General features: G+C 42.9%; 1 pseudogene; it reads left to right on the top strand.

Annotated features, from left to right (window-relative positions):
• The window catches only part of LOC142175917 (tubulin beta-1 chain-like), a 31,325-nt pseudogene extending 12,297 nt beyond the window's left edge, over positions 1-19,028 (top strand).
• The last annotated feature ends 354 nt before the right edge of the window (positions 19,029-19,382 follow it).

The following is a 19,382-nucleotide window of genomic DNA, read 5'->3' as shown; positions in this document are numbered from 1 at the left end:
CCGAATCTTCAACTGGTGATACCCAGACCTCAAATCAATTTTAGAGAACACCCTCGCTCCCTGAAGCTGGTCAAATAAATCATCAATACGTGGCAATGGATATTTATTTTTGATTGTAACTTTGTTCAACTGCCTATAATCGATGCACATCCGCATAGTACCATCTTTCTTTTTCACAAACAGAACTGGTGCACCCCAAGGTGACACACTAGGCCTAATAAACCCTTTTTCAAGGAGTTCCTGAAGTTACTCTTTCAATTCTTTTAACTCAGCTGGTGCCATATGATACGGAGGAATAGAAATGGGTTGAGTGCCCTGCACTAAGTCAATACCGAAATCAATATCCTTGTCGGGCGGTATACCCGGCAGGTCTTTAGGAAATACATCAGGAAAGTCTCTCACTACCGGTACTGAATCAAGAGTAGGAGTATTTACATCAACATCTCTCACAAAAGCCAAGTATGACAAACACCCCTTCAAGGACTATAAATCGAAGTTGGGTCGGGTCAAAAATTAGAAAGAATGGAAGCTCCGACATAGTTATGCGGTCGCATATGCGATCGCATAATAGGTATGCGGTTCGCATACCGGCCGCATAATTTGGCCTCCAAAGCTGGGCGTTACTGATCTGTTCTGCAGTCATTATACGGTCCGCATACTTGTTCTGTGATCGCCTAATGCACCGCAAAACAGGTCTGCGGTCGCATAGTCCACCGTAGATTTTTCTCAAATCTTGCCCTCCTCCTGTTCCACTTTGCGACCATTATGCGGTCCGCAGAGTGATTCTGCGACCGCATAGTGGTCGCAGAATTGACCATTTTCCAACAAAATTTTCCTTTACACTTCGGTGCATTGTTCAACCCAAAAAGTCTGAGCCACCAAAACTTAATTACCCCGGCAAGCCAAATAATAACTGTAATTCACAATTTGAGCAGTAAATGGGGGAACGGGATTGCAAAAGTCAAAAGGACCGGCCGGGTCATAGTACAGACGTCTCCGTACCGATCCGCAAGACTCTACTTAACCTTCTCATGACTTGTGAGACCTATGTAACCTAGTCTCTAATACCAACTTGTCATGACCCAAAATCTAACCATGGTCGTGATGGCACCTATCGTGTTACAAGGCAAGCCTATTTCCCAAAATATTACTACTAAATCGATTATAAGAATTTAATAAAATATTTCCAACATTTGAATTTATCATAAACTAAATCAACTTTAAATATAATTATAGAAAATACGGAAATGAGCCCCAAACATCGGGGTGTCACTAAGTCATGAGCGTCTAAATCTATGAACTAAGAAATAAAACTGTCTAATGTCAATACAGTCCAAAAGAAGAAATGATAAAAGGAGTAACAAGGTCCTGCGGACGCTAGCAGCTACCTTGCAGTCTCCAATGATAGCCGGCCTGAACGCAACGATCGCCGCGCTCTAACTCACTTGGATCTGTACATAATGTACAAGGTGTAGTTTGAGTACAACCCACTCAGTAGTAACATAAATAACTAAGGAACTGAGTAGTAGTTACGAGATAAGTAGAACAATTCAATTATTTCTTTATCACAATTTAAAATAAACAAAAATAAACAGGTAAATTCCATCAACTCAATAAATGCTACAAAGAAATTAACGGGTAAAATGCAGCAACAGCAAAAGCAATGAATCCTCACAGCAATGCCACTCCATCACTCAGCACTCGGCTCTCGGTACTCGCACTCAGCACTCAACACTCAATAGGTACCTGCGCTCACTGGGGGTGTATACACACTCCGGAGGGGCTCCCAAAGCCCAAGCGCTAAGCATGGATAACTTACGTGCTGCACGGACAACTCACGTGCTATGCGGATAACTCACGTGCTATAGTATCAATACGTGGAACCGCACGGACAACTCACGTGCCTCAATCAAATACCTCACAATAGGCCCTCGGCCTCACTCAGTGATGTACCTCTCTAGCCTCACCATCATCAACAAATAAGGGAAACACAGCCCACGTCAGTATCACAGCATATCGGCAAAATAATAGGGACTGAGGTAAACATGTACAGTAATATCTATGACTGAGTGCAAATAATGTGAGCATGAATAAAGCCTAAGCATGATCTCTAACATGAAGGCAAACAAGTTCAACAAAATATAAATACAAAACCACAGATAATAGTCATTAGGCCTTACAGCCTCACGGGACAGACCAAGTCTCAATCCCTCGCAGTGCACACCTACACGCCTGTCACCTAGCATGGGTATCACTTCCAAACAATCACGTGATGTCAAATCTCCGGGTTTATACCCTCAAAGCCAGAGTTAAAACTGTTACTTATCTTAATAGCGTAAACTCCTACTCCGGGATGCCCTCGTCTCTGGACTAGGTCTCCAAAAGCTCTGAATCTATCCATGATCAGAATAATACTATCAACATAGGCTAAAGAATCGAATTCCACAATAAGAACTACATAAATAGGCCAAAAATCCGAAATCGGCCAAAACTCGGCCCCCGGGCCCACGTCTCGAAACCAGTCAAAAATGGCAGAATAATAATTCTAGTCCTCTCCCGAGTCTAACCATATAAAATTCATCAAAATCGGACTCCATTTGGTCCCTCAAATCCTCACTTAAAACTCTCCAAAACTCAAGCCCTAACTCCCTCAATTTCACCCTAAACCCCTACTAATTTCATGGCTAATCAATGGAAAAACATCATAAACACATGTAATTAAATCCAAGAGACTTACCTCACTGATGTCTCGTGATTCTCCCTTGAAAAACACTGCCCCAAAGCTCAAAACCGTTCAACAATAGTGGAAAAGGGCAAACATTCACGAAGTGCAACTTATATAGGTTCTGCCCCAGGGATTCCACACCTGCGGACCCTTCCTCGCACCTGCGGACTCGCATCTGCGATCCCTGGTGCGCATCTGCAAAAGTCACTTAAACGCCAAGCTTCGCACCTGCGGCTTCCCCTTCGCACCTGCGGGCTCGCAGGTGCGATCCTCTCTTCCGCACCTGCGCTCAATGCCAGGCCTCCATTTTCCGCATCTTCCACATAACATCCGCACCTGCGATCATCGCACCTGCGGCTCCCCATCCGCAAATGCGGCCACACTAGTAGCCTTACACCAGCAGTTTCCAGCTGCATTTCCCAACTTCCAAACTTCTCGTTAATCATCCGAAATCATCCTGAGACTCTCGGGACCTCAACCAATAATTCCCACAAGTCATATATCACTACCCGAACTTAGTCAAACCTTCGGAACACCCAAAACAACACCAAAACACCAAATCAACCCCGGATTCAAGCCTAAGAACTTCTAAACTTCCAAAATTTGCCAACGACGCCGAAACCTATCACACCACGTCCGAATGACCTCAAATTTTGCACACATGTCACAAATGACACTACGAACCTACTCCAACTTCTGAAATTTCATTTCGACCCCGATACCAAATTTTCCACTGCCGAGCAAAATCGCCAAATTTCTAACTTTCACCAATTCAAGCTTAATTCTACCATGGACCTCCAAATTACATTCCGGGCACACTCCTAAGTCTAAAATCACACAACGAAGCTAAACAAATCATAAAAATCCAAATCCGAATGCGTTTACTCATAAGTCAACTTCGGTTGACTTTTCTAACTTAACTTTCTAACTAAGAGACTAAGTGTTCATTTCATTCCAAAATTATTCCGAACCCAAACCAACCAACTCGATACAACTCAACGCAACTGAACAACACATAAAAAGCAAAAATGGGGGAAACGGGGCTACAACTCTCGGAATGACTGACCGGGTCATTACATCCTCCCCCTCTTAAACAAACGTTCGTCCTCGAACGAATCTAACAGAAGAATATACCTGAAATCATAGCATCTGAAGCAATAGCGTCTGGCCTGGCTGGGGGGCATAAAAACGGGACTGACCACCCCCTGATCTGCCTCCCTCTCTCGGGCGACCCATAGCTGACTGGGCTCCGCCCCTAGCTAGTTGAACTCTACCCCTAGCTGGCTGGGCGGGTGGTGGAGGAACTGGTGCTGGTGCCGTCGGCCGAGTACTCCGCTGTGGAGTCCCACCCAATAGCCTAGGGCAATATCTCGTAATGTGACCAAACCCCCCGCACTCGAAACAACCCCTCCTCTGACGAAACTACTACTCCTGATGCCCAAAAGAATTACCCGATGATACCTGAGCGGGCGGGGCATAATGAGAACCCTGCACTGGCAATGCACTGAATGATGACTGACTCTGCTGAAACTAGCCCTGCTGAAACTGACCTCCCTGAGGAGCACCACTGAAACCACCCTGACCACGAGGCCTCTTAGCCTCCTTCTCAGCCCCCTCCTGACCTCGAACCATCTCAATCTGTCGAGCAATGTCGACAACCTCATCAAAGGTAGCCCCAGATACTCTCTCCCTGGTCATAAGAAATCAAAGCTGAAAACTGAGGCCATCTATAAACCTCCTGATTCTCTCTCGGTCTGTGGGAACCAACCAGACCGCTTGACGAGCTAACTCAGAGAACCGCATCTCATACTGTATAACAGACATCTCACCCCAGTGAAGCTGCTCAAACTACCTGCGCAGCTCCTCTCTGCGGGACTCAGGTACAAACTTCTCCAGAAAGAGAACGGAGAACTGCTGTCAAGTAAGGGGTGTTGCGCCAACAGGCCTACGCCTCTCGTAAGTCTCCCACCATCTGAATGCAACCCCAGAAAACTGAAAGGTAGTGAATGAGGCACCACAAATCTCCAGAATACCAGCAGTACAGAGTATCCTATGACACATGTCCAAGAAGTCTTGAGCATCCTCTCTCTCTATGCCACTGAAGGGTGGTGGCTGAAGTCTCCCAAACCTCTCCAACCTACGCTGATCATCATCAAGAATAGTAGGAACCACATAATCCTGTGCAGCTACAACCGGCTGGGCTGGTGATGCCTCCGGTGTCTGAAGTCCTTGAACAACCTGCTCGGGTGTGCGAGCGACGGGAGTTTGAGTGCCTCCACCAGCCTGAGAAGTGGTTGCGGCTGTCGAGATAGAGACCACTTGAGCAAGGCCGGTACATGCTATTAGAATCTGAGCTAGGGCCTCCTGAAGTCCTGGAATCACAATAGGCACAAGTGGTGCCTGAGCTGGTCCAGCCGGAACCTCTACCTCCGGGACCTGGTCCTGAGCTAGGATAATTGGGGGATCTGTAGGTGCTTCCATAGCTGTTGTGCTGACGATGACTCTGCCTCTACCGCGGCCTCGGCCTCTCATGGCCCGAACTGGTGGTTGTCCCTCTTGAACGGTAGCACGAGTCCTCACCATCTGTGAGAGAAAGAATAACAGATTTTTAGTTACTAGAATACACCGGACGCACGACAAGAATCCAAGAATGTGAAATTTTCCTAAAGGTTCTGCATCCTCTCAAAGATAAGTACTGACGTCTTCGTACCGATCCGCAAGACTCTACTAAACCTGCTCATGACTCGTGAGACTTATGTAACCTAGGCTCTGATACCAACTTGTCACAACCCAAAATCTAACCATGGTCGTGATGGCGCCTATCGTGTTACAAGGCAAGCCTATTTCCCAAAATATTACTACTAAATCGATTATAAGAATTTAATAAAACATTTCCAACATTTAAATTTTTCATAATCTAAATCAACTCTAAATATAATCATAAAAAATACGGAAACGAGCCCCAAACATTAGGGTGTCACTAAGGCATAAGCGTCAAAATCTATGAACTAAGAAATAAAACTGTCTAATGTCAATACAGTCCAAAAGAAGAAATGACAAAAGGAGTAGCGAGGTCTTGCGGACGCTAGCAGCTACCTTGCAGTCTCCAACGATAGCCGGCCTGAACTCAATGATCGCCGCGCTCTAACTCACCTGGATCTGCACATAAAGTGCAGGGTGTAGTGTGAGTACAACCGACTCAGTAGTAGTAGAAATAGCTACGGAACTGAGTAGTAGTGACGAGCTAAGTAGAACAATTCAATTATTTCTTTATCACAAATTAAAATAAACAGGTAAATTCCATCAACTCAATAAATGCTACAAAGAAATTAACGGGTAAAATGCAGCAACATCAAAAGCAATGAATCCTCACAGCAATGTCACTCCATCACTTAGCACTCGGCACTCGCACTCAACACTCAACACTCAATAGGTACCTGCGCTCACTGGGGGTGTATATAGACTCCGGAGGGGCTCCCAAAGCCCAATTGCTAAGCACGGATAACTCACGTGCTGCACGGACAACTCACGTGCCATAATATCAATCCCTGGATCTGCACGGTCAACTCACGTGCTACGCGGACAACTCACGCGCTATGGTATCAATACCTAAATCCGCACGGACAACTCATGTGCCTCAATCAAATACCTCACAACAGGCCCTCGGCCTCACTCAGTCATGTACCTCTCTAGCCTTACCATCATCAACAAATAAGGGAAACACAGCCCACGTCAAGTATCACAGCATATCAGCAAAATGATAGGGACTGAGGTAAACATGTACAATAATATCTATAACTGAGTGCAAATAATGTGAACATGAATAAAGCCTAAGCATGATCTCTAACATGAAGGCAAACAAGCTCAACAACAAATAAACACATAACCACAGATAATAGCCATTAGGCCTCACAGCCTCAAGGGACGGACCAAGTCTCAATCCCTCGTGGTGCACACCTACACACCCGTCACCTAGCGTGGGTATCACTTCCAAACAATCACGTGATGTCAAATCTCCGGGTTTATATCCTCAAAGCCAGAGTTAAAACTGTTACTTACCTTAACAACGGAAAATCCTACTCTGGGATACCCTCGTCTCTGGACTCGGTCTCCAAAAGCTCTGAATCTATCCATAATCAGAATAATACTATCAACATAGGCTAAAGAATTGAATTCCACAATAAGAACTACATAAATAGGCCAAAAATCCGAAATCGGCCAAAACCCGGCCCCTGGACACACGTCTCGAAACCAGTAAATAAAAATGGTAGAAAAATAATCCTCGTCCTCGCCCGAGTCTAACCATATAAAATTCATCAAAATCGGACTCCGTTTGGTCCCTCAAATCCTCACTTAAAACTCTCCAAAACTCAAGCCCTAACTCCCTCAATTTCACCCTAAATCCCTACTAATTTCATGGCTAATCAGTGGAAAAACATCATAAACGCGTGTAATTAAACCCAAGCGACTTACCTCACTGATGTCTCGTGATTCTCCCTTGAAAAACTCTGCCCCAAAGCTAAAACCGTTCAACAATGGTGGAAAAAGGGCAAAAATTCACGAAATGCAACTTATATAGGTTCTGCCCGAGGGATTCCGCACCTGCGGACCCTTTCTCGCACTTGCGGACTCACATCTGCGGTCCCAGGTGCGCATCTGTGAAAGTCACTTAAACGCCAAGCTTCGCACCTGCGGGCTCGCAGGTGCGATCCTCTCTTCCGCACCTGCGCTCAATGCAAGGCCTCCATTTTCCGCATTTGCTACATGCCATCCGCACTTGTGATCATCGCACCTACGGCTCCCTATCCGCAGGTGCGGCCACACCAGCAACTTCTAGCTGCTTTTCCTAACTTCCAAACTTCTAGTTAACCATCTGAAATCATCCTGAGCCCCTCGAGACCTCAACCAATAATTCCCACAAGTCATATATCACTTCTCGAACTTAGTCGAACCTCCGGAACACCCAAAACAACACCCAAACACCAAATCAACCCCGTATTCAAGCCTAAGAACTTCTAAACTTCCAAAATTCGCCAACGACGCCGAAACCTATCAAACGACATCTGAATGACCTCAAATTTTGCACACACATCACAAATGACACTACGAACCTACTCCAACTTCTGAAATTTCATTCCAACACCGATACCAAATTTTCCACTGTCGGCCAAAATCGCCAAATTTCTAACTTTCGCCAATTCAAGCCTAACTCTACCACGGACCTCCAAATTACATTTCGGACACACTTCTAAGTCTAAAATTATCCAACGAAGCTAACTGAATTATAAAAATCCAAATCCGAATTCATTTACTCATAAGTCAACTTCCGATTGACTTTTCAAACTTAGCTTTCTAACTAAGAGACTAAGTGTTCATTTCATTCCAAAACTATTCCGAACCCAAACCTACCAACTCGATGCAACTCAATGCAAATGAACAACACATAAATAAGTAGAAATGGGGAAAATGGAGCTACAACTCTCGGAACGACCGATCGGGTCGTTACAATATATAATGTAACGACCCGGCCGGTCGTTTTGAGTATTATAATCCCGTTCCCCCATTTCTGCTCAATTTATGATTTATAGTTATTTTATGACTTACCGGATTAGTGGGTTTGGGTACGGAAGGAATTCAGAGTGAAATGAGACACTTAGTCTCAAAATTAAAAATTTAAGTTTAAAAAGTGGACCGGATATGGACCTATATGTAAACGACCTAGGATTTGAATTTTGATGATTCCAATAGCTCCGGGGTCGGAATCCGATTCTGAAAATTTTAATACCTCTGTTATGTTATTTATGACTTGTGTGCAAAATATGAGGTCAATCGGACATGAATTGATAGGTTCCGGAGTCATTTGTAGAACTAGAAATTTCAAAGTTCATTAGGCTTGAATTGGGGTGTAATTCATGGTTTTAGCGTTGCTTGAGGTGATTTAAGGGTTCGACTAAGTCAGTATGATATTTTAGGACTTGTTGGTATATTTGGTTGAGGTCCCGAGGGGATCGGGTGAGCTTTGGATGGTTAACAGATCATTTTTGGCCTTGGTGAGATTGTTGTTATTTGTTGCTGCATTTTTCGGATTTTCTCTTTCGCGTTCGCGAGTGGGCCCTCGCACTTGCGAAGAGGAGCTGGGTTGTGCATCGCGTTCGCGATTGGAATATCGCATTCGCGAAAGGAAAAATAGTGGGCATGGGTTTTGCCTTCGCGTTCACGAAGGGGAGCTCGCGTTCGCGAAGAAGGGCTCCATAAAGCATCGCGTTCGCGAGCAGTGTCTCGCGTTCGCGAAGAGCAAATGTTGGTAAGCACATTTTGTGCTTCGCGAACGCGAGGGACCTGTCGCGTTCGCGAAGAAGAGAGGTCTTGACAGAGAGTCAATTTTTGGGAGTTTTTCAAGGAAAACAATGGGGTAAGTGTTCTTAACTCAATATTAGTTAAATTACTCGAATCCATGGTTGTTTTTATCATTTAATTGGTGAATTAAGTTGGAAATGTTTGAAAACCCTCTTAGTTTAAATTGAAGATTTGAGGGTCGAGTTGGGGTCGGATTTTGATAAAATTGGTATGGTTAGACTCGTGGTTGAATGGGCTTTTGGATTTTGTAACTTTTGTCGAGTTCGGACACGTGGACCCCACAGGCAATTTTTGAGCTAAAAATTCGGATTTTTATGGAAAATTAGCATTTTCTTATGGAGTTAATTCTAATAAATTTTATTGACTGAAACGAATTATTTGTGACTAGATTCGAGGCATTCGAAAGCCGATTTGTGAGGCAAAGGCATAGTAGAGTAAGGAATTTCACGCTCTGAGGTAAGTAGCAGTTTTAAATCTGGTCCTGAGGGTATGAAACCCTGGATTTTGGTATCATATTTTGGAGGTGACGCACATGCTAGGTGATGGCGTGTGGGCGTGCACCGAAGGGATTGTGACTTGGTCAGTCCCGAAAAAATGTAAAGTTGAATAATTTATTGTTAGCTATATGCTCTCTATGTGTTGATAAAAATTTGACTGTAAATCATGTTACAAATCATGCTTAGGCTATGTGATAGTACTGTTGGGACCCACAGAGGTTGCGTACTTGTTGAATTGCTTGCTAAATGCTATATGTACTCAGTCTCAGGTTTTACTTGCACATTTTATCTCAGTCTCTGTTATTATTATTGATACATCATATCATTGTTGTTTGGGCTGATTTCATGATTATTGAGAGCCCAAGAGACTGGAGAGATTTATGACTGAGTGAGGCCGAGGGCCTGATTGTGAGATATTGATACCATAGCACGTGAGTTCTCCGTGCAGTACATGAGTTAGCCATGCAGATCCTTATATTATACTATAGCACGTGAGTTGGTCGTGCAGCACGTGAGTTGGTCGTGCATCATGTGAGTAGGCCGTGCAGATACTTATATTATATTATGGCACGTGAGTTGTCCATGCAGATTATAGCGCTTGGGCTGTAGGAGCCCCTCCGGAGTCTGTACACCCCCAGTGAGCGCGGGTACCCATTGAGAATGAGTGATGAGGGCTGGGATCCCAGTGAGTGATTGTTGTCCTGAGTGGTTGTACTTGATTTCCATTTGTTGTTGCACTTAGTTGTTATCTGTTATTGTTGTGAAATCTCTGAAAGATTTTTATATACGGATTACATGAACAGGAACTATATAAAAATTGATTTGACATTAAACTACCAGATTTGAAAGCATGTATATTCTTTGCTGGAACTACTGAATATGAACTGTAGTTGTGTAGCTCATCACTATCTTCAGTTCTTTATTTATTATTGTTACTTACTGAGTTAGTTGTACTCATACTACACCCTGCACTTCGTGTGCAGATCCAGGTATTCCCGGACATAGCGGGTGTTGATTCTTCCGTACAGCTGATTTTCAGTAGATGTTGAGGTAGCTGCCGTGTTTCGCAGACCTTGTCTCTCCTTCTCTATCTCCTTGTTTAATGTATTTGGTCTCTGACTATTATAGACCGTATTTTCCAGACTTGTATTCATATTAGATGCTCATGTACTCAGTGACACCAGGTTTTGGGGAGTGTTCGTGTCAGTATTTATGGGATTTTGTATTGTAATAAATTTTTGTATTTTCAAACTTAAGAGAAATTGTGGTTTATAGAGATTATCGGCTTGCCTAGTATTGAGATAGGCACCATCACGACAGGTTGGGATTTTGGGTCGTGACAAGTTAGTATCAAAGCCTAGGTTACATAGGTCTCACGAGTCATGAGCAGGTTTAGTAGAGTCTTGTGGATCGGTACGGAGACGTATGTACTTATCTTCGAGAGGCTGCGGAACCCTTAGGAAAATTTCACTTTCTTGTATTCTGTCGTGCGAATTTGTTGATTCTGGAAACTAAATTTCTGCTATTCTATTCTCTCACAGATGGTGAGGACACATACTACCAGATCGGACGGTCAGCCACCAGTGCCACCAGTTAGGGCCGCGAGAGGTCGGGGTCGTGGTAGAGGTCGGGGCCGAGGTAAAGGTCGAGGTGTAGCTCGTACCACAGTTGGACCAGCACATGTAGTACCACCAGTTGCTCCAGCTCACGAGCAGATTCCGTATATAGCTGAGCCGACAGGATCAGCTCAGGCACGAGCTGTGCCCATTGAGATTCCAGGCCTTCAGGAGACTTTGGCCCATATATTGGCAGCTTGCACTGGTCTTGCTTGGGTGGTTTCGGCTCAGGCCGCACCTGCCGCTTCTCAGGCCGGGGGAGGTACTCATACCCTCGTTGATTGTACTCCAGACCAGGTAGTACAGGGACTTCAGATACCGGGGGCACTACCAGCCCAGCCGGTTGCAGCTACTCAGGCCCCGGTAGTTCCTGCTATGGCAGATGATGAGCAGAGGAGACTTGATAGATTTGAGAGGCTTTGACCTCCACCATTTAGCGGTACTGAGTTAGAGGATGCTCAGGGTTTTCTGGATAGGTGCCAATGGATGCTTCAGACAGCAGATATTCTGGAGACCTGTGGGGTCTCATTCACTACTTTTTAGTTTTCTGGGGCTGCACTCAAATGGTGGGAGACTTACGAGAGGCGTAGGCCTGTTGGCACAGCACCCCTTACTTGGCAGCAGTTCTCCGTGGTTTGTTTGGAGAAGTTTGTGCCTCAGTCACGTAGAGAGGAGCTCCGCAGGCAGTTTGAGTAGCTTTGCCAGGGTGATATGTCAGTGACGCAGTACGAGATGAGATTTTTTGAGTTGGCTCGTCATGTAGTCTGGTTGGTTCCCACTGATAGGGAGAGTATTAGGAGGTTCATTGATGGCCTCACATATCAGTTGCGGTTACTTATGACTAAGGAGAGAGTATCTAGTGCTACTTTTGATGAGGTAGTGGACATTGCTTGGCAGATAGAGATGGTTCGTAGCCAGGAACGTGGAGAGAGGGAGGCTAAGAGGCCTCATGATCCCGGTGATTACAGCGGTGTTCCTTCAGGGGGTCAATTTCACCGTGGTAGGGGGAGTTCTTACAGACACGCTCAGATGGGTCGTACGGCTCATCGTGGTGCATCAGCTAGCCACGGTTCTTATAGTGCTCACTCAGGCCAGTCTTCATTCAGTGCACTACTAGTGCAGAGTTCTCATCATGCCTCGTCCGCCCAGGCTTCTGCAGGTTATTCCTCGGGTTATCAGGAGCAGGAATTCCGTCATAGGAGGGGTTGTTTCGAGTGCGGAGAATTTGGTCATTTCAAGAGAGAGTGTCCTAGGCTGTTGAGTGGGGCTCCATAACAGAGTTCTCGACCGACGACACCAGCACCAGTAGTTACACCACCCGCCCTACCATCTCGGGGTGGGGGTCAAACAGCTAGGGGTCGCCCAAGAGAGGGAGGCCGATCAGGTGGCAGGCAGGTTCGATTCTATGCTTTTCCTGCCATGCCAGATGTTGTTGCCTCAGATACAGTGATCACATGTATTGTTTCAGTGTGCCACAGGGAGGCTTCTATATTATTTGACCCCGGTTCCACTTATTCATATGTATCATCGTATTTTGCTCATTATCTGGATATGCCCCTGTGAGTCCTTAGTTTTACCTGTTTGTGTATCTACACCGGTGGGCAATATTATTACTGTGAATCATGCGTATCGGTCGTATGTGGTAACTATTGGGGAACTGGAGACTAAAGTTGATCTCTTATTACTCAGTATGGTTGATTTCGTTGTAATCCTGAGTATGGATTGGTTGTCTCCATGTCATGCTATTCTAGACTGTCACGCAAAAATAGTGACGTTGACGATGCCGGGGTTGCCAAAGGTTGAATGGAGGGGTTCTCTAGATCTTGTTCCTAGCAGGGTAATTTCTTATTTGAAGGCCCAACGTGTGGTTGGAAAGGGATGCTTGTCATATTTGGCTTTTGTGAGAGATGTTGAAGCATATACTCCTATTATTGATTCAGTACCGGTCGTGCGAGACTTTCCGGATGTATTTCCTGCAGACCTGCCGGGTATGCCACCCGACAGGGATATTGATTTCGGTATTGACTTGGTGAAGGGCACTCAGCCTATTTTTATTCCTCTGTATCGTATGGCACCAGCTGAGTTAAAAGAATTGAAAGAGCAACTTCAGGAACTCCTTGAAAAGGGGTTTATTAGGCCTAGTGCGTCACCTTGGGGTGCACTGGTTCTGTTTGTGAAAAAAAAAATGGTACTATACGGATGTGCATTGACTATAGGCAGTTAAACAAAGTGACAATCAAGAATGAATATCCTTTGCCGCGTATTGATGACTTATTTGACCAGCTTCAGGGAGCAAGGGTGTTCTCAAAACTTGATTTGAGATCTGGGTATCACCAGTTGAAAATTCGGGATCCAGATATTCTGAAGACGGCATTCAGAACTTGTTATGGCCACTATGAATTTCTTGTGATGTCTTTTGGGCTAACCAATGCCCCAGCAGTATTTATGCATTTGATGAATAGTGTATTTTAGCCATATCTTGATTTATTTGTCATAGTATTTATTGATGATATTCTTGCATACTCGTGTAGCCAGGAGGAGCATGCACAACACTTAGGTATTGTATTACAGAGGCTGAGAGATGAGAAACTTTATGCCAAATTCTCTAAGTGTGAGTTCTGGCTTAGTTCGGTGGCATTCTTGGGACATATAATGTCCAGTGAAGGAATTAAGGTGGATCTGAAGAAAATAGAGGCAGTTCAGAATTGGCCCAGACCATCCTCAGTTACTGAGATTCGGAGTTTTCTCGGCTTGGCCGGTTATTATCATCCTTTCGTAGAGGGTTTATCGTCTATTGCATCACCTATGACTAAATTGACCCAGAAAGGTGCTCCGTTCAGGTGGTCACATGAATGTGAAGAGATCTTTCAGAAGCTTAAGACAGCTTTGACTACAACTCCAATATTAGTGTTGCCTACAATTTCAGAGTCTTATACTGTGTATTGTGACGCGTCGCATATTGGTCTCGGTGCAGTGCTGATGCAAGATGGTAGGGTGATTGCCTATGCATCCAGACAGTTAAAGGTACATGAGGAGAATTATCCAATCCACGATCTTGAGTTAGAAGCTATTGTTCATGCCTTGAAAATTTGGCGGCATTACTTGTACGGTGTCCAGTGTGAGGTATATACCGATCATCGGAGTCTACAACACTTGTTTAAACAGAAGGATCTTAACTTGCGGCAACGAAGATGGTTGGAGTTGCTTAAGGATTATGATATCACTATTCTCTATCATCCTAGAAAGGCCAATGTGGTGGCCGATGCCTTGAGTCGTAAGGCGGAGAGTTTGGGCAGCTTAGCATACTTATCGGTAGCAGGGAGGCCTTTAGCCTTGGATGTTCAAGCCTTGGCTAATCAGTTTGTTAGATTGGATGTTTACGATCCGAATCGAGTTTTGTCCTGTATGGTTTCTCGGTCTTCTTTATATGATCGCATCAGAGAGCGCCAGTATAATGATCCACATCTGCTTGTCCTTAAGGACACGGTTCAGCACGGTGATGCCAAGGAAATCACTATTGGAGATGACAGTGTATTACGGATGCAGGGCAGGCTATGTGTGCCTAATGTAGATGGTTTACGTGAGCTGATTCTCCAGGAAACTCACAGTTCACGTTAATCTATTCATTCAGGCGCCGCAAAGATGTATCAGGATTTGGGACAACACTATTGGTGGAGGCGGATGAAGAAAGATATAGTTGGGTTTGTATCTCGGTGTTTAAATTGTCAACACGTAAAGTACGAGCATCAGAGACCGGGCGGATTGCTACAGAGACTTGAAATTCCGGAGTGGAAGTGAGAGCGTATTACCATGGACTTCGTAGTTGGACTCCCACGGACTTTGAGAAAGTTTGATGTTATTTGGGTGATAGTAGATCGGTTGACCAAATCTGCGCATTTTATTCCAGTCGGTACTAATTATTCTTCGGAGCGGTTGGCTGAGATTTATATTCGCGAGATTGTTCGCCTACACGGTGTGCCGGTGTCCATTATTGCAGATCGGCGTACGCAAATGCGGCCTGGGCAAGACTGGGGAAAGGTCGCAGGTGCGATGCATTTTCCGCACCTGCGTGACCGCAGAAGCGGAAAATCTTCCCAGGTGCAAAGGGCCTCTGGTCAGTGGACTTCCGCAGAAGCGGATTTTGGTTCGAAAAAGCGGTTCCGCAGATGTGGCGACGCGTCCGCAGGTGCGAAACTGGGCAGAAACATTTAAGGACCAAAAATGATCATTTCGCCATTTTCGATTAAGATTTTGGAGCTCGGGTTTTGGGCGATTTTGGACGAGTTCTTCAAGACTTTGACTTGGGTAAATGTTCTATATCCTAAAGTGATTATATTTCATGAATCTATGATTATATTCATCATTTTATTCGGATTTAAATAGAAGAAATCAAGATTTTTACAAAATCTTCCAAAAACAGAAATTTAAGATTTGGAGGTCTAGTTGTTATTGGAATTCGATAAAATTGGTATGGTTGAACTCGTATCGTAATGGGTGTTCGGATTTTATGAAAATTTTGTCGGGTTCCGAGAGGCGGGCCCCGCATTGACTTTTGTTGACTTTTTGGAATAAAATTTTAAGTCGACGTATTATTATCCGGAATTTGTTTCCGATGAATTTTAATGAAGTTATACAATTAATTTGGATAGATTTGAGCTATCCGACGGTCAATTCAAGCAAGAAGGCTATTTTGGAATATCGACCTAACTTCAAAAAGGTAAGTATCTTGCTTAACCTCGAGTGGGGGAATTACCCCTTAGGTATCGAATTTTATGTGCCATTTATGAAATATGAAAAGCCATGTGCGTGAGGTGACGAGTACGTACTCTGGATTATATGTGCAAATTTTATTGGATTAAAATCTTAGGCATTATTGTGTAGTAAATTAGAAAATTGTGGATAATTATTAAATCATCTGTTTGCCATGCCTAAATCCTTGTTGTTGAATTTGTTCTAAATTGGAAAATTGTGGACAATTATTAAATCATTTGTTCGTGAGTATTGTTGGTTTAATATTTCTTGAAAATTAATTTCAATATGAATTTTCTTATGCAAATAATTAATTAAGCAAGGTTAAGAAGAAGTGTTAATATAATTATCTGAATTTGCATTAATGAAGGTTTTGCTTTATGTTGAGTAATTTTTATCGCTATTGATTGTTTTTGGGTGTTATATACATTGTGTGGAGCCTTGGGCTATTTGTTGTGAAATTAATTGATTTTGTTATATATTTGGAATTTGGTTGTGGCCATTGGGAAAATTGTGATATGAATTGATTTTATTGTATTGCCGTGATAATTTTCCGTGTAAATTATTGTGTTCTGTGAGTTATTATTTTAGGGAGATAAGGGTAGCATTCACCGTTGATATTATGTGGGTATAAGGGTGGCATTTCACTGTTGTTGTGTTTGTTGGAATATTGTCTGAGCGGAGCGATAAGGGTGGCTATAGGAGTGATAAGAGTGGAAATAGGAGCGATAAGGGTGGTTATTGATATTGTTTGGGCGGAGCGATAAGGGTGGCTATAGGAGTGATAATGGTGGCAATAGGAGCGATAAGGGTGGCTATTGTCATGGACGATATGTGATGATGTGGGGTTGTGGTGTTGATGATTTTCATATGATGTTGTGATTTTTTTGTGTTTATTTTTATACCTTCTGCAATTTGTCTTGTGTTGGTAAATTAATAACAGTCTGATTTATGTTAAAATTGAGAGCCTGTGGTTATTCCCAGGCGGATTATAAAATAAAATGTGGGCACGAGGTGCCGTGAGTAGATAATGAGGATATTTGGCACGTGAATTGTCCGTGCAGTTGTGATATGAAATGTGGGCATGAGGTGCTGCGATGAAATGATAATGACATTTGGCACGTGAATTGTCCGTGCAGTTGTAATATGAAATGAAGGCACGAGGTGCCGGAAAAATATGATGATTTAATTATGGGCACGAGGTGCCGTGAAAATATAAAAATGGGTTGAGACCCGTGTTTACGAAAAATATGAAAATGGACTAAGACCCGTATTTTTTTTATGATTATGAAATGAGGTGTCACGTGGTGACTTTTTATTTGAAAGAATTATATTTAAAATATTTATTTGGAAGGATTTTTATTAAAAAAAGAATTATATGAAAGAATTATATTTGAAAGATATTTATTTGAGAAAATTATATTTGAAACGATTTATTGAAAGAATTATATTTGAAAAATAATTATTTGAGAAAACTACATTTGAAAGAGAGTTATTTGGAAGAATTTTATGTGAAGGATATTTATTTAAAAAATTTAATTTAATTGGGCGTACATGTATTATTAATTGTTGAGTGATGTGATGTTTATGGTATTCTTGTTGTCTTGCTGCGCGTACTACTGGTTGTTTTATCCTGACCTCATTGCTATCTGTTTCCTAGTATTTTATATATTATATTGCACAAGTTATTAGACTAGTGAGTGTCTTGATTGTACCTCGTCTCTACTCCATTGAGGTTAGTCTTGATACTTACTGGGTACCGACCGTGGCGTACTCATACTACACTTCTGCACATTTTTGTGCAGAGCCAGGTATTGAAGATAACGGACTTGAGCAGAGTTAAAGCGGGATCGTAAGGATTCAAGGTAGAGCTGCTTGGTCGTCGTCCCTTGGAGTTTTTTCATTTCATTGTACTGTTAACTTGTAATCAAATAATATTGTATATTCGGTTCTCGTGATCATTCTATGTATTCAGTTAGAGTTCGTGACTCAGTACTACCAGTCTTGGGAGGTTGTATATTGTAATTATTTCCGTTGTTAGTTTCAAAAAAAAAAATGGCTTCAAAAATGTAATGGAAATCGGCTTACCTAGTCTTAGAGACTAGGTGTCATCACGACTCCTGTGGTAGGATTTTGGGTCGTGACACTTTGAATCATCTGGTAACTGAATTCAACCTTGCACGCAAGTCATACGCGTAATACGAAGCTGCTCTGGGCCTTATGCCGCCGAACGGGACTTAAATTCTCGAAACGACAAGTCGGGTCGTTACACTTGTTGACCAATTTACCGACCAACGTTGGTCGGTATTTATTTTTTTTAAAATGTAAAATATTTTTTCCAGTTTCCGTCCAAGTTGGACGGTTTTTGGTCGCTTTTTTTTGACCGACCAACGTTGGTAGGAAATTTTTGGTCGGTTTTTAGCGGATTTCTAGTAGTGTATAAGGGCAGATTTTGGAAAAATGAAATTAATTTCTTGATTGTGCAAAAGGACACTTATTTTTTACCAAAATAAAAAGGCCAAAAAGTCACTTATTATAGACAGGAGAGAGTACTTTCTAACACTTTGTTTAGTCAACTAAAATATTAAACAGTTAATATCCATATGCTTCATGCTGTTACACTTTGTGAGTTTGTTTTCTTAATTTGCGAGACAATTGTAGCATAGTGATTGTTATTTCTCCAACCATATATATGTCTGAAGTAACTTGTTGCCTCAGATTTCCTGGGCAGCTTAACTCTGATCTCAGGAAGCTTGCTGTAAACCTCTTCATTTTTTCATGGTTGGGTTTGCACTACTTATCTCGCGCGCGAGGTTCACAACAATATGATATCACTGAGTTAGCTCAGCAAATGTGGGATGCGAAGAACATGATTTGTGCTGTTGACCCACGACACGGACGCTAGCTAGCTATCTAACAGCATGCATCAACTGTGTTCCGTGGCTAGATATATGAGCACCAAAGGAATTGAAGCTGATCGATGAGCAGATGCTTAACAAGCAGAACAAACATTCTTCATATACTTCATTTGAGTGGATCCCCAATAATATTAAATGGATGAATGGAGGCGGAGAGCAGCCATGAATGATCTGGTCTCTGAATACCAACAGTATCAAGATGCAGTATAGTAGCAGACGAGGAAGAGACATGCATATCAGGACTGATGTGGTCATGCTGTGAAGTTTTATTAGATATATATATATATATTACAGCAAAAGGATAATGTGATTATTTGGATTATTTACCTACATAGAGTTAAAAAAATTCATAAGTTAGCACAACTTATGAATCAATTTTTATACATTCACTACATATATATATATATATATATATACACTTACAAACTGTTTGAATACATGCCAGGCGTGTGGAACTGCAAAAAAAGTTCCTTGAAATATTACTACTTGCTTTTGATTCCCTCCCATTACAAAATAAGAG

This window comes from Nicotiana tabacum, chromosome 22 (genome assembly GCF_000715075.1).
Source record: "Nicotiana tabacum cultivar K326 chromosome 22, ASM71507v2, whole genome shotgun sequence".
Classification (NCBI taxonomy): Eukaryota; Viridiplantae; Streptophyta; class Magnoliopsida; order Solanales; family Solanaceae; genus Nicotiana; species Nicotiana tabacum.
This window is presented reverse-complemented; position numbering and strand designations above follow the sequence as displayed.